We start from the raw sequence: 11,757 nt of genomic DNA, 5'->3' as shown, positions 1-11,757 counted from the left end.
GGGATATTCAATGAAATGCTGGCTGTGTCTCTTCTGGGTCAGATGGGTGAGAGTTGCACAATCAAGAAGGCTCAGCTAAAATCAATAAATCAAAGCTTCACTTCCAATTCTAAACAAGCCAGCTTTGTTGTTGCTTGTTTGAATTGAGCTTCCCTGTAATATACTCATATAACTCTATTTCTACCAATGATTAATACTACAGGAAAAATGAAGCACCAACAATCCAAATTTGTTGCCAAATGTGCTTTAACAATTATTGAGTGCACACATTTCAAACTCACAGTCATATTATACAGAAAAACATGAATTACTAGTTACAGAAAATATAATTCAGAGGTAACACTAACTTATTGAAATAAGTATAAGAAGAAAGAAATTTGGCTTGCATTTTTCTGTCAATTTTATCAGGAAAGATCTTTTATAAAATTGCTTGAAAGATCCTTGTGCAATTTCAGACATTTTTATTTCCCTCTATTTACTTTTGCTACAGTAAAAGCAAGAGTTTGGTTGCTTTGTTGCAGAGGGAAATGGAAATATGGTGATCGTACTGTCAAAAACATCAATAGCATATGGCATTTAAAAGCCATCTGGGGAGAGCAAGTGATGGTCCCTGAGCCCTCTTTTTGTGGCCCTCAAACCCCTTTGTACCTCCCTCAAGGGGGAAATTCATGAATACTGCAGCACAAGCCCTAAAATAGCAAAAACAATAGCAGACTTATATACCATCCGATAGTGTTTACAGCACTCTCTGAGCAGTTTACAAAATCAGTATATTGCCCCCAAAAATCTGGGTCCAACCTTCAAGCCATGGTGGGTTGCCCCCAGTTCGCACCGGTTCTATAGAACCGGTAGTAAAACTGGCAGGAGACTCCACCCACTGACCCCAACGTTATCAAAATGCTTGCGCATGCACGAGCAATACGAGCGTGCGTGCATGGCCCCATTGCAAACCAGTAGTAAAGGTAAGTAGAACCCACCCCTGCCTTCAAGCATAATTCAGTTTGAAACTCAGAAAGTTTCCTCCACTGCCCATGTGAGGCATCCTCTTCACTCTTCAGCCTCCCAGTCCCCACCCCCATTCCATGAAAAATGTGGCCTTGGTTATCAAAACCGTTGTGCACTTATTTGCTCAGTTTACTTCAATTATACTGGGGAAAAGCTCTACCATTCTCTAGCACTTTTACCCCATGTAGAAGCAAGCGATAAAACAATGGCAGCCAAGTGCCCTCTGTCCATGGAATGTGGTGGCGGAATCACTTACAGCAACCAAGCCAAGACTGAGGGGTGGAAGGGATCAGAGTGACAACTTTTCTCTCCCCAAATCATAAGCCTTGCAGCCCTTGCATGGCCCCTGTGCCTGCCTTGGCACAGCTGTTGGTAGCTTTATAGCTGCCACTGCCTATCTCTATGGGCAGCGGTGAAAGACACAAAAGAAAAGTGAAGGCACCACATGGTATGAACTTCTGAATATATACTGTATATGCCATAAGGCTTGTGTCAACTCGAAAAGCATCCCTGGCCTGCTCTTGAGTTGTCATAAGCAAGGGGGGATGGGAAACCAATGAAACGGCATGGCAGCCAAAGGCAGATGTACATTCCAGACTTATCTCTCTCAAGGCTGTATCCCAGGTTTACCCACAGCGGCCGGAGGGGAGTGGTCTCTACAACCCGTGAAATTGCTCCGTTGGCGAATGTGATTGATGACACATCCTGGGGGGGGGAGGGGGAAAACAGGGTCATGATTGGGGCATAAATTACATAGGGTCAGAGCTGGCTTCACTTGGGAACGTGCCAATATGAAGCTCCTAATAAATAACTGGATTTCTTTTGAAGTTTGACTCGAGGCTCATGATTTAATTAAGGCATCCTGACAGCTTGGTTTTCTCCCTGACCTCAGACTTAACTTCTAGTCATTGACACAGAATCATTCTGAAGAAACTCAAATTAAGTGGAACAGTTTGGATATTATTTACTGGTTGTCCCCGGTTCACTTTTAGAGCACGTGAGAGAAGGAGTACAGCTAAGCCATGCCTCAGGGCTAATCAGCTTTTCAGGCCTTCCTCTCTTTTCTCCAGCCCTTCCTCTCTTTTCCCCAGCCCCTCAGCATTGTCATCCTCCTCTTTAGCTTCTTTCCTCTTGAGCTTCCCCTGCTTCAACCAACCAACTGCTTCATCTGCCAAGGTTCAGTAGTACCCACTCCAGAGATGGACTCAGCCCCCTCACAGGCCAAGCCAGGCATCTCAAGGAAGCAATCAGCTGAAGTCAGAGGTGGTGAGAGATAAGGAAGGTGGTATTTTTCTTAGCAACAAAGGAAACACAGGTATGGTTTGAACAGCATCTACAATAGAAGCTCGTAAACAGAAAAGGAAAAGGCACCTACAAAGGATGCCAATTCCCCCTGCCCCCAATTTGCCTTGGGAATTGTTCAGTAGACAGCTGTTGCTGCAGAATCTCCTGGACTCTACCAACACTGATACTGGACCTAGAAGACATGCAGGGAGAGAAGGACACAGCTTTTAATAAGATAATTTAATTACAGATCGTAGAAAAGCCTTTTGTACGAAGAACACCAGCAACTGCTAGACATTTGTTTAGACATATGTCCAGTCCATCCAAGGTTCTACTCTTCCGTCTCTTTCTCCTGCTTTGTGTAGCTTGTGTGAAAGACAACTCATTTTTCAGCAGAGGAAACAGTTGATCATTATTGTTGTAATCAAACAATTGGGTCTCAAGTGCCATTTTGGGATGAATTGGGGGTAAAACCCACATAGGAATACAAATAAAAACACAAGGCTCAGTCTTTCCTACCCCAAGAAATAATTCAGAGTTGATAGCTGAAACATTTCATTAAGACAACTTCCAGGTATACATGACAGTATTTTAATAACAATCCAAGCATGGTGGATCCAAAGTTCTTCAAAGATGTTCAGAATGTAATTTAACAATGCATTAACGTATTTCAAACTTACCTTCCTTCATCAAAGAAAGATTATTCAACCAATGCAAGATCATAAACAAAGCATTTGAACTATTGTACCTTCACAGTTACTGCATCTTCATCATAAAATGATAATCACTAGCACATCTTTTGAGGTGTCTAATGAACTTCAAGAATAATTCTCATGAGCTACTCTCATTTTCAGAAAGCCAGTTGGTATAGTGGTTGAGGCAGCAGGCTAGAAACCAGGAGACCCCTGCTTTAGGCACAAAGCCAGCTACGTGACCTTTGGCCAGCCATACTTTCTCAGCCCTGGGAAGAAAGCAACAGCAAACCACTTCAGAAAAAACTTGCCACAAAAATTGCAGGGACTTGTCCAGACAGTTGCCAGGAGTAAATAATAAAAACTGACTCAGAGAAAGCCCCCCTCAAAATCTCTTTTTCAATTATTAAGAATTTTAACATTTTCAAAAAACAGAGTTTGTAAAATAGAAAAATCTATTCTCCAAATCTTTATTCTATTTTTTTTATTGCTGAAAATCTCTACTCTGACTGCTTCTAAAAATAACTTTGTCTGATATGTTCAAAGCTATGAGATTTTCAAAGGCAGCTAATGTAACCGCTCCCGAGGATTAACAAATGTTAATTTGCCATTTGCTGATTCTGGCAAATTATGTATATGTACTTGTAACAAACTTAAAATTAACATTGTTCTATAGCTGTCACAAGAGTAATGGTAGTACTAGAGAGTTTGGTTGCCAGGAAAAAGCCATATGTGTTTGGCAGAATTTATTTTTTTAAAAAAAGGATCCCCATCTTTTCTCATATAAAATAAACCATCCTGTAATTAACAGATCAAGTAGAAATGTCTTAAGCCACATCTGAGACAGACAATCACAAATATTTCCTCAGTATTTTGCAGTAATTTCAGAATGAAAATACTGGGTAAATTCTTCAAAATAGATGCTGTAGTTAAAAGAGAATCTCATGACATTTGGGAATCTAATCTAGAGAAAGGAGAGATTATTATGGAAGTGTGAAAAATGGCCAAGCAGAAAAATCAAACTAGGCTTCAAACAGCAGAAAATCTCTCTTTGAAGCAGGAGTAACCTAAAGGTTAAAATAATGTTCTTAGGAGTGCTCAGGGAAACAGATTTCATTTTGCAGTTCTTCAGTGCTTAGAAGTTATCCTATGGTGCTGGAATGAATCAAGTGAGTGTGTGTTGGGAGATTACAGGGTAGTTCCAAGATCGCAGCAAGCCATGGCTAGAGATATATATGAGAAAAGATTTGGTTAGCATGAAGTCTGAGGACAACATTTCCCCCTGAAGAAGCCAGGAGTAGGATTTTAAGGAGGATGCTACTGATCTCCAAATACACAGCAAAAATGTGTATGCTATAAATTTCATACAGTAGTGCAGAGCTGGGCAACTATAGCCCTTTTATGACTTGTGGACTTCAATTCCCAGAATTCCTGAGCTAACATGGCTGGCTCAGGAATTCTGGGAGTTGAAGTCCACAAGTCATAAAAGGGCCATAGTTGCCCACCCCTGCAGTAGTGCCATTCCAAATGAGAACAGGGTCTAGGCATAAAAGTACAATTCAGTAACATTCCTTGGACATAATCAAGGTTAGGAAGCCTGCTCCTCCAAAAAGCCACATCATCACCACAAATCAGTAAATGGTATATTCACAGCCATTTGGATTCAGTGTAGCTACATACTCCACTTGCATTGTATTCTTGAAGAGTACCCTGTAAAACAAACTACTTTCTCTTTACTAATGGGTTTTTCCCTAATCTGGTGCCTTTCAAAAATTCCCAGTTAGAATTGAAGTCATACTTCTTGTTAACAATGAATATTCCAATGAAACAAATTGTATTTTCAAACACAGTTCACAATTTTGAAGTATTTTACATTTTAAATTTTAAAAAATGTTTTGAAAGACTCATCGTTCCAACTAGTACAGTTCAATGTTCAAATATTTTAAAATTTGTCCCATCCCATTCCATTTTTTCTTCAGATTTCTTCAGATTTTCTGAAAATCTTCAAAACTGGAATAAAGTTGTTATATTAAATATATTAGATATCATTTGGAGAAGTTAGGAAAAACAAATTGTGTCTTTTGAAAAAACTCAGTTAGGCCCGATATTTCAGCTTATTCTTCAAATTCCATCCTAATGTATTTTGCTGAATAACTAGAACTTGTGAAAAAGTTAATAGTATATCTTCTGCAAATAAAGTAAATACAGGTAATCCTTGACTTACAACAGTTCGTTTAGTGACCATTCAGTTACAACGGCATTGAAAAAAGTAACCTATGACCATTTTTCACAGTTATGACCTTTGTAGCATCCCCATGATCATGTGATCAAAATTCAGACACTTGGCAACTGGTTCATATTTATGACGGCTGCTGTGTCCCAAGCTCATGTGATTACCTTTTGTGACCTTCTGACAAGCAAAATCAATGGGGAAGCCAGATTCACTTAACAACCCTGTTACTAAGTTTATCCACTGCAGTGATTCACTTAAAACTAAGGCAAAAAAGGTCCTAAAATGGGGCAAGGCTCACTTAACAAATGCCTCACTTAACAACAGAAATTTTGGGCTGAATTGTGGTCGTAAATCGAGGACTACCTGTAGAGTTTATCTCTTTATTCTTTAATTTGTGAATTAATATGAAGTGCTAATACTAAGGTTTCTAAACAAGTGCTTCAAACTGAAATGGCAGACAACATTAAAACTATGGCAAAGGAAAATGAAAAATTGTTGTTTTAATATTAAAACATTAAGAATTCATAGAAAGATTCTTTAAAAAACCAGGCAGCATGGGAGATTCTGTTTTAAAAATTACATTATCTAATATCACAATTGAAACTTCCATTTATATGGGAAGATTCAATATCCAGGTTCGTAGATATAAAAAGAAAATTTATTATAGATCTATAGTTAGATCTATATGCCAAATGTTTTTACTTTCCAAGGATTTTATAAAAAACAGATAATATAAATAATCAATGACATCAGCAAGTGTTACGGGCCCAATTGCAAAAGAAAGCTCAGGACCATATTGGTTGGAAACATGTGGAAGAGGCCTTCATCCTGCATTGGATAGACAATGGCTATGATGATGATGATTTATTTATTTATTTATTTATTTATTTATTACATGTATTTATATGCCGCCATTCTCCCAAAGGACTCAGGGCGGCGAACACAAGTTAAGAAACAAGTACAGTAAAATCCCATTTTAAACCAAATAACTAATTAATAGTAAATAATAAAACCAGGAATCAGAGTCAGCCTATTTGTTTGAACAGCCAAGTCTTCAGGTCCCGACGGAAGGAACGGAGATCAGGAGCCGTCCGGAGCTCAGTAGGTAATTCATTCCAGAGGGTGGGAGCACCCACAGAGAACGCCCTACCCCTGGGCACAGCAAGACGACATTGGCTTGCTGTTGGAACCCTAAGGAGAGCGGCCCTATGTGAGCGAACAGGACGGTGAGAGGCAGGCAGGAGAAGGTCCTGCAAATATCCCGAACCTAAGTCATGTAGGGCCTTATAGGTGAGAACTAGCACCTTGAAGCGGACCCGGAGAACCACAGGTAACCAGTGCAGCTCACACAGGAGGGGTGTTATATGGGAGTAATGAGGGGTCCCGTAACAACCCGTGCGGCTGCATTCTGGATCAGCTGGAGTCTCTGGGTGCATCTCAGGGGAAGGCCCATGTAGAGGGAATTGCAGTAATCCCAGCGGGAAGTAACCAGGGCATGAGTGACTGTGCGAAGGTCATCTCGGTCCAGGAAAGGACACAACTGGCGCACCAGGCAAACTTGTGCGAAGGTCCCCCTGGTCACGGCCGTTAGATGGTCTTCTAGGGACAGCCGAGCATCCAGGAGGACACCCAAGTTGCGAGCCCTATCAACGGGGGCAAGTTTTTCCCCCATCTATCAAAAGTGATGGGGCCTCTGAAACCCAAGATGCCGGCATCCACAGCCACTCAGTCTTGGAGGGATTGAGTTTGAGTCTGTTTCTGCCCATCCAGGCCTGTACCGCCTCCAGGCAACGGGACATCACAGAAAGGGCATCTCTGGGGTGGTCTGGGGTGGAGATGTATAATTGGGTATCATCAGCATATTGATGATATCTCACCCCAAAGCCACGAATGATCTCACCCAGTGGCATCATATAGATGTTAAAGAGTAGGGGGGAGAGAACCGACCCCTGAGGCACCCCACAATTTAGGGGCCTCGGGGTGGATCTCTGCCCTCCCGCCCATACAAACTGAAAGCGACCCGAGAGGTAGGAGGAGAACCACTGTAAGACAGTGCCTTCCACCCCCAACCCCACAAGTCGCTGCAGTAGAATACCATGGTCGATGGTATCAAAAGCTGCTGAGAGGTCAAGTAGGACCAGGTCAAGTAGAATGGAGGAACAACCACCATCCCGAGCCCGCCAGAGATCATTCACCAGAGCGACCAATGCCATTTCCATACTGTGTCCGTGTCGGAAGCCCAATTGGTATGGGTCAAGGTATTCCGTTTCCTCCAGGAACTGTGGGAGCTGTTGTGCCACTACAGTCTCAACAACCTTCGTGATGAAGCGAAGGTTGGAGACGGGACGATAGTTATTAAGTGAGTCTGGATCCAGGGAAGGCTTCTTGAGGAGAAGTCGAACCACCGCCTCCTTAAGAGAGACGGGGAAGTTCCCCTCTCTCAATGAAGCGTTGACAATTGCCTGGATCCAGTCTCTAGTCACCTCCCTGGCAGCCAAAACCAACCAGGAGGGACAAGGGTCCAATAAGCAAGTGGAGGAGCTAAATTTGCCCATAATCTGTCCACTTCCTTGACAGAAACAGGGTCAAACTCAATCCAGATATTATTCTCAAGACCCACCCTAGTCTCCCGATTGGATTCTGCCCAGTCAGAATCCAATCCGATCCGGATCTGAATGATTTTATCATGCAGAAACTGTACAAAATCCTCAGCTCTGCTCTATAAAGGGTCTTCCCTTACTCCCTGATTGAGGAGGGAGCGGGTCACATGAAACAGGGCCGCTGGGCAGTTTTCTGCAGATGCAATGAGGGCAGCGAAGTAATCTCGTTTCGTCGCTTTCATCACCACTAGATAAGACTTAATATGGGTTCTTAACTGTGTTCGGTCAGATTCAGATTGGGAGGACCTCCAACTCTCCTCTAGGTGTCTTTTCTGACGTTTCATTTCCCGGAGCTCCATGGAAAACCAAGGAGCAATCCGGGATCTGCGTCGGGTTAGAGGCCGCAAAGGTGCAATTCTGTCCAAGGCGTCGGTAGCCACCCATTCCCAGGATGCCACCAGAGCCTCAGCTGAATCACAGGATTGAGAGGTGGGGAATGTCCCAAGTTCCTTCAAGAACCTTTCTGGGTCCATCAGGCACCTGGGGCAGAACCATTTTATGGGTCCCATCTCCCAGCGGCAAGGGTTGGCAGATTGAAAGTCCAGTCTAAGGAGGCAATGGTCAGTCCATGACAGGGGAGTGATGGAAAGTTCCCCCTTACCATGACCATTTATCCACTGCCCAGAGAGAAAAACCAGGTCGAGTGTGTGTCCTCCCCTATGAGTTGGGCCCTGAATAACCTGAGTCAGGTCCATGGCTGCCATGGAGGCCATGAACTCCCGGACTGTCTCAGATGACTCGCCGATCGAAGGCAGATTAAAATCTCCCAAAACCAAAAGGCTGGGAGTTCGAGTGCCACTTCAGTCAAGACATCGAGCAGTGCAGGCAGGGCTGTCGCAACATAGCTGGGAGATAGGTATGTGATCAACAAGCCCGACTGAACTCCAGGGTCCCACTTCAATAGAAGAGACTCACACCCGCCTATCTGAGGGACAGTGACCTCCTTAGGACTCAGACTTTCTCTAATAACCAATGCCACCCCCCTGCCCCTTCCCTGGTGTCGTGGCTGGTGCAGGACATGAAAGCCTGAGGGGCATAAATCAGAGAGAGGGATTCCCCCTTCTTGCCCCAACCAGGTGTCTGTGATACAGGCCAGGTCCGCACCCTCCTCATCAATAAGATCTCGTTTGAGGAGGGCCTTATTCATCACGGACCTGGCATTCACATATACCAGATGGAGACCAGGGTCCCTCGCTCTCATATCCCCAGGAAAGCAGGGTGAGCAGGAGGTATGGGAGCAAGTCACCATCCGAATGCATCTGGTGTGATGCTCCCCACCCCTACTTCGATTTCTTCTGCCCCCTCCCACCATCACAGGTATAGAATGTCCCACCCTCCTCCGAGCATCTCCCACGACTCCCAACCCCCCCAACCTGCCGGGACTGTCAGAATGGCATGGCTGCTGATCCTTAAGAGACCCCCCAGTCTCATTTTTGTTATTAAAAACCACCCTCCTCCCGGATCCCCTTAAAATTGGATCTAAAGATCTATTTAAAAAACCCCAGAGCCTCCGTTTTTTAGCGCACCACCTCTCGGGGTTCCAAAACCCATCATCAAGGGCAGCTCTCAATAGTTGAGAGGGCCAAACCTGCGAGAGGGGGGAGTCTTGCAGTGCAAGGAGCTCCGCAGTTGAATACATTAAAGAATAGCAACCAGCTGAGAGTGATGAAGGATCATTTTCTACTAAAGGGTGTTAGAGATGGTTAAAAACAGGTAGATTAAATAAGGGAGGAAAAGATGTTAAAGAGAAGACAATATACTAAAAACATCAGAACATCGGGACATCATCGCCCTCTCACGAAGATGGGAAGTCTTGTGATTATAATAAGTCTATTCAATGGTGGGAAAAAGTCTCAACGGCCGCCCTTTCAAGGTGACCAAACCAGAGTCATAAGGTCAAACGAGAGATGGTCCGTCCCACCATAGTCCAAGGCTCTCAGTGTCTGTGCCTCCTCCCATCCTGACACCAGCAATAGCCGAGGTTTAGTTCAGAAAAAAGCAAGGTGTAGTCATAGGATGGAATAAATGATTGAATAATCTGGGTAACCCAGGGAAGACAAGATGGTCAAATAATGGTCAAATAAGGCTGCAGATCAATCAAAAGCTGTAAATTTATGCTGAGTGGCCATATTAGGCCTAAGCCTAATAAGGGGGGGGGGAACAGTTAAGGGGGAGACCAACCGTCATCCCCCAGCTGACAATCCTCAGTTCCTTCCCCATAAACTTGATCTTCAGGCCATTCAGCCCATTAAGTTGTTAAGCCCCCTCCCATGCTTCAGAAAAAAAGGGGGGAGTGTCCAGATCCCTCAAAAACTGAGGGATCCTAACGTTTGTAATGCTGCCCTCTTCTCCATCAACAGCAGGGGCGTCTTTGCAGCCAAGCCTCCAGATACTGCCGCTGCCCACATCGCCTCCAGCGCCACCGCCTTCGCCACCACAGTCACCTTCACCGCCATAGCCATTGCCGCCGCCTCCGCGCTGCCGCCCGTGGCGCCCAAGCCTGCCTCTGAACCGCGGTTCTCTAGCTGCCCCGGCACTGACCATCATCGTCATCGGTGCCGCAACAGCAACCTCGCTGCCCATGGCACCGGCTGCGCTAGCCCTGGCGGCCGCCTAGGCCCCAACAGCCGGGCCCCGATTGCGCTGTTCTCCGCACCGTCCTCTAACTTCCTCCTCGACAGTCAGCTGTTCCTCGGGCTCCATCCACGGCACCCCTGAAAATGTCGAACATCGCCTCCCTAAGCTCGGGGTTCACTGCGGAGCCGCCATTTTGGTCTGCTGCCCAACGGGAAAAAAATGATGATGATGATGATGATGATCATTCACAAAAACTGTATATATCAGGTTAGGGTAAAATGATACATTATAGGACATACAGTATCATACAGTCCAATTGAAGCCAGGAGAGATTATAGTATGTCCTTCATAGAGTAAGAGGAATTTTACAGCAATTTGCTACAGTACCGCAGTACAAATATGCAAATATGAAAGAGATTTGTTACCAAAATAAATTAATAATAAATTATGAATCTTGTAAATTATGGAAGATATGAATTTTAATTTATTTAATTTAATTATTTATTAAATAATTTTAATTTAATAATAATTTTATTTATTATTTATTTAATTTTTTTAATTAATTAATAAAATAAAATAAATAAAATTAAATAAAATTAATTTATTTAATTTTAATTTATTTAATTAATTTAAATAAAAACACTTCTTAAAAGATTTGTCATTTTAAAAGGTTTCTTCCTAATTTTTGATTTCTCCTTAAAGAACCTCCTGTAAAATGTAATCTTGTCCATTTACTTGGTGTTGGTTATATCCTCCTCATACAATATAGAGGGGGACTCATTGGTGATCTATTCTTCATCTCTATTCTGTTGCTGCTGTGTATCTAAAAAGGTTAAAGCAGGAATATCCAAAGGCCACTCCTTTGCCCATGCTAATTTCCTACAGTATTGTTTGCTCTAGAAAGTTCTGTGTCATTTGATATTGTAATAAATTATGAAAATGCCCTTTTCTGCCTGCTTTATACAGTTTTTGCCAGATAATTGCTATTTGTGCTGATCTTTAATAAATAAACGGGAGGAGGGGGGCGGTTATTAGCTGAATTAAATGGCAGGTTTGTTTCCTCTGATCTGTAGATGGGACTGTACTGGGTGCCAAAGAAACAGGAATTGATTCCCAGTAATTTTCCAACACTATGGACCAGGAAAGTAGTAGAAAAGTGATGTGTCTATAATCAAGGGAAGAAAGAAGGAAATCCTTGGCCTTGTGTCCTAAATGTGAGCATCAAAGACCATGAGTTTGGAGATGGCAGCAGTGGAACGAGTGGATGAGGGAGTGGGCATCTTCCAACAATCGAAGGACCACTGTA

Source organism: Pantherophis guttatus, chromosome 2 (genome assembly GCF_059756535.1).
Source record: "Pantherophis guttatus breed Tessera chromosome 2, ASM5975653v1, whole genome shotgun sequence".
Lineage (NCBI taxonomy): Eukaryota > Metazoa > Chordata > Lepidosauria > Squamata > Colubridae > Pantherophis > Pantherophis guttatus.
The sequence above is the reverse complement of the archived record's forward strand: the minus strand, read 5'-3'. Positions refer to the sequence as shown.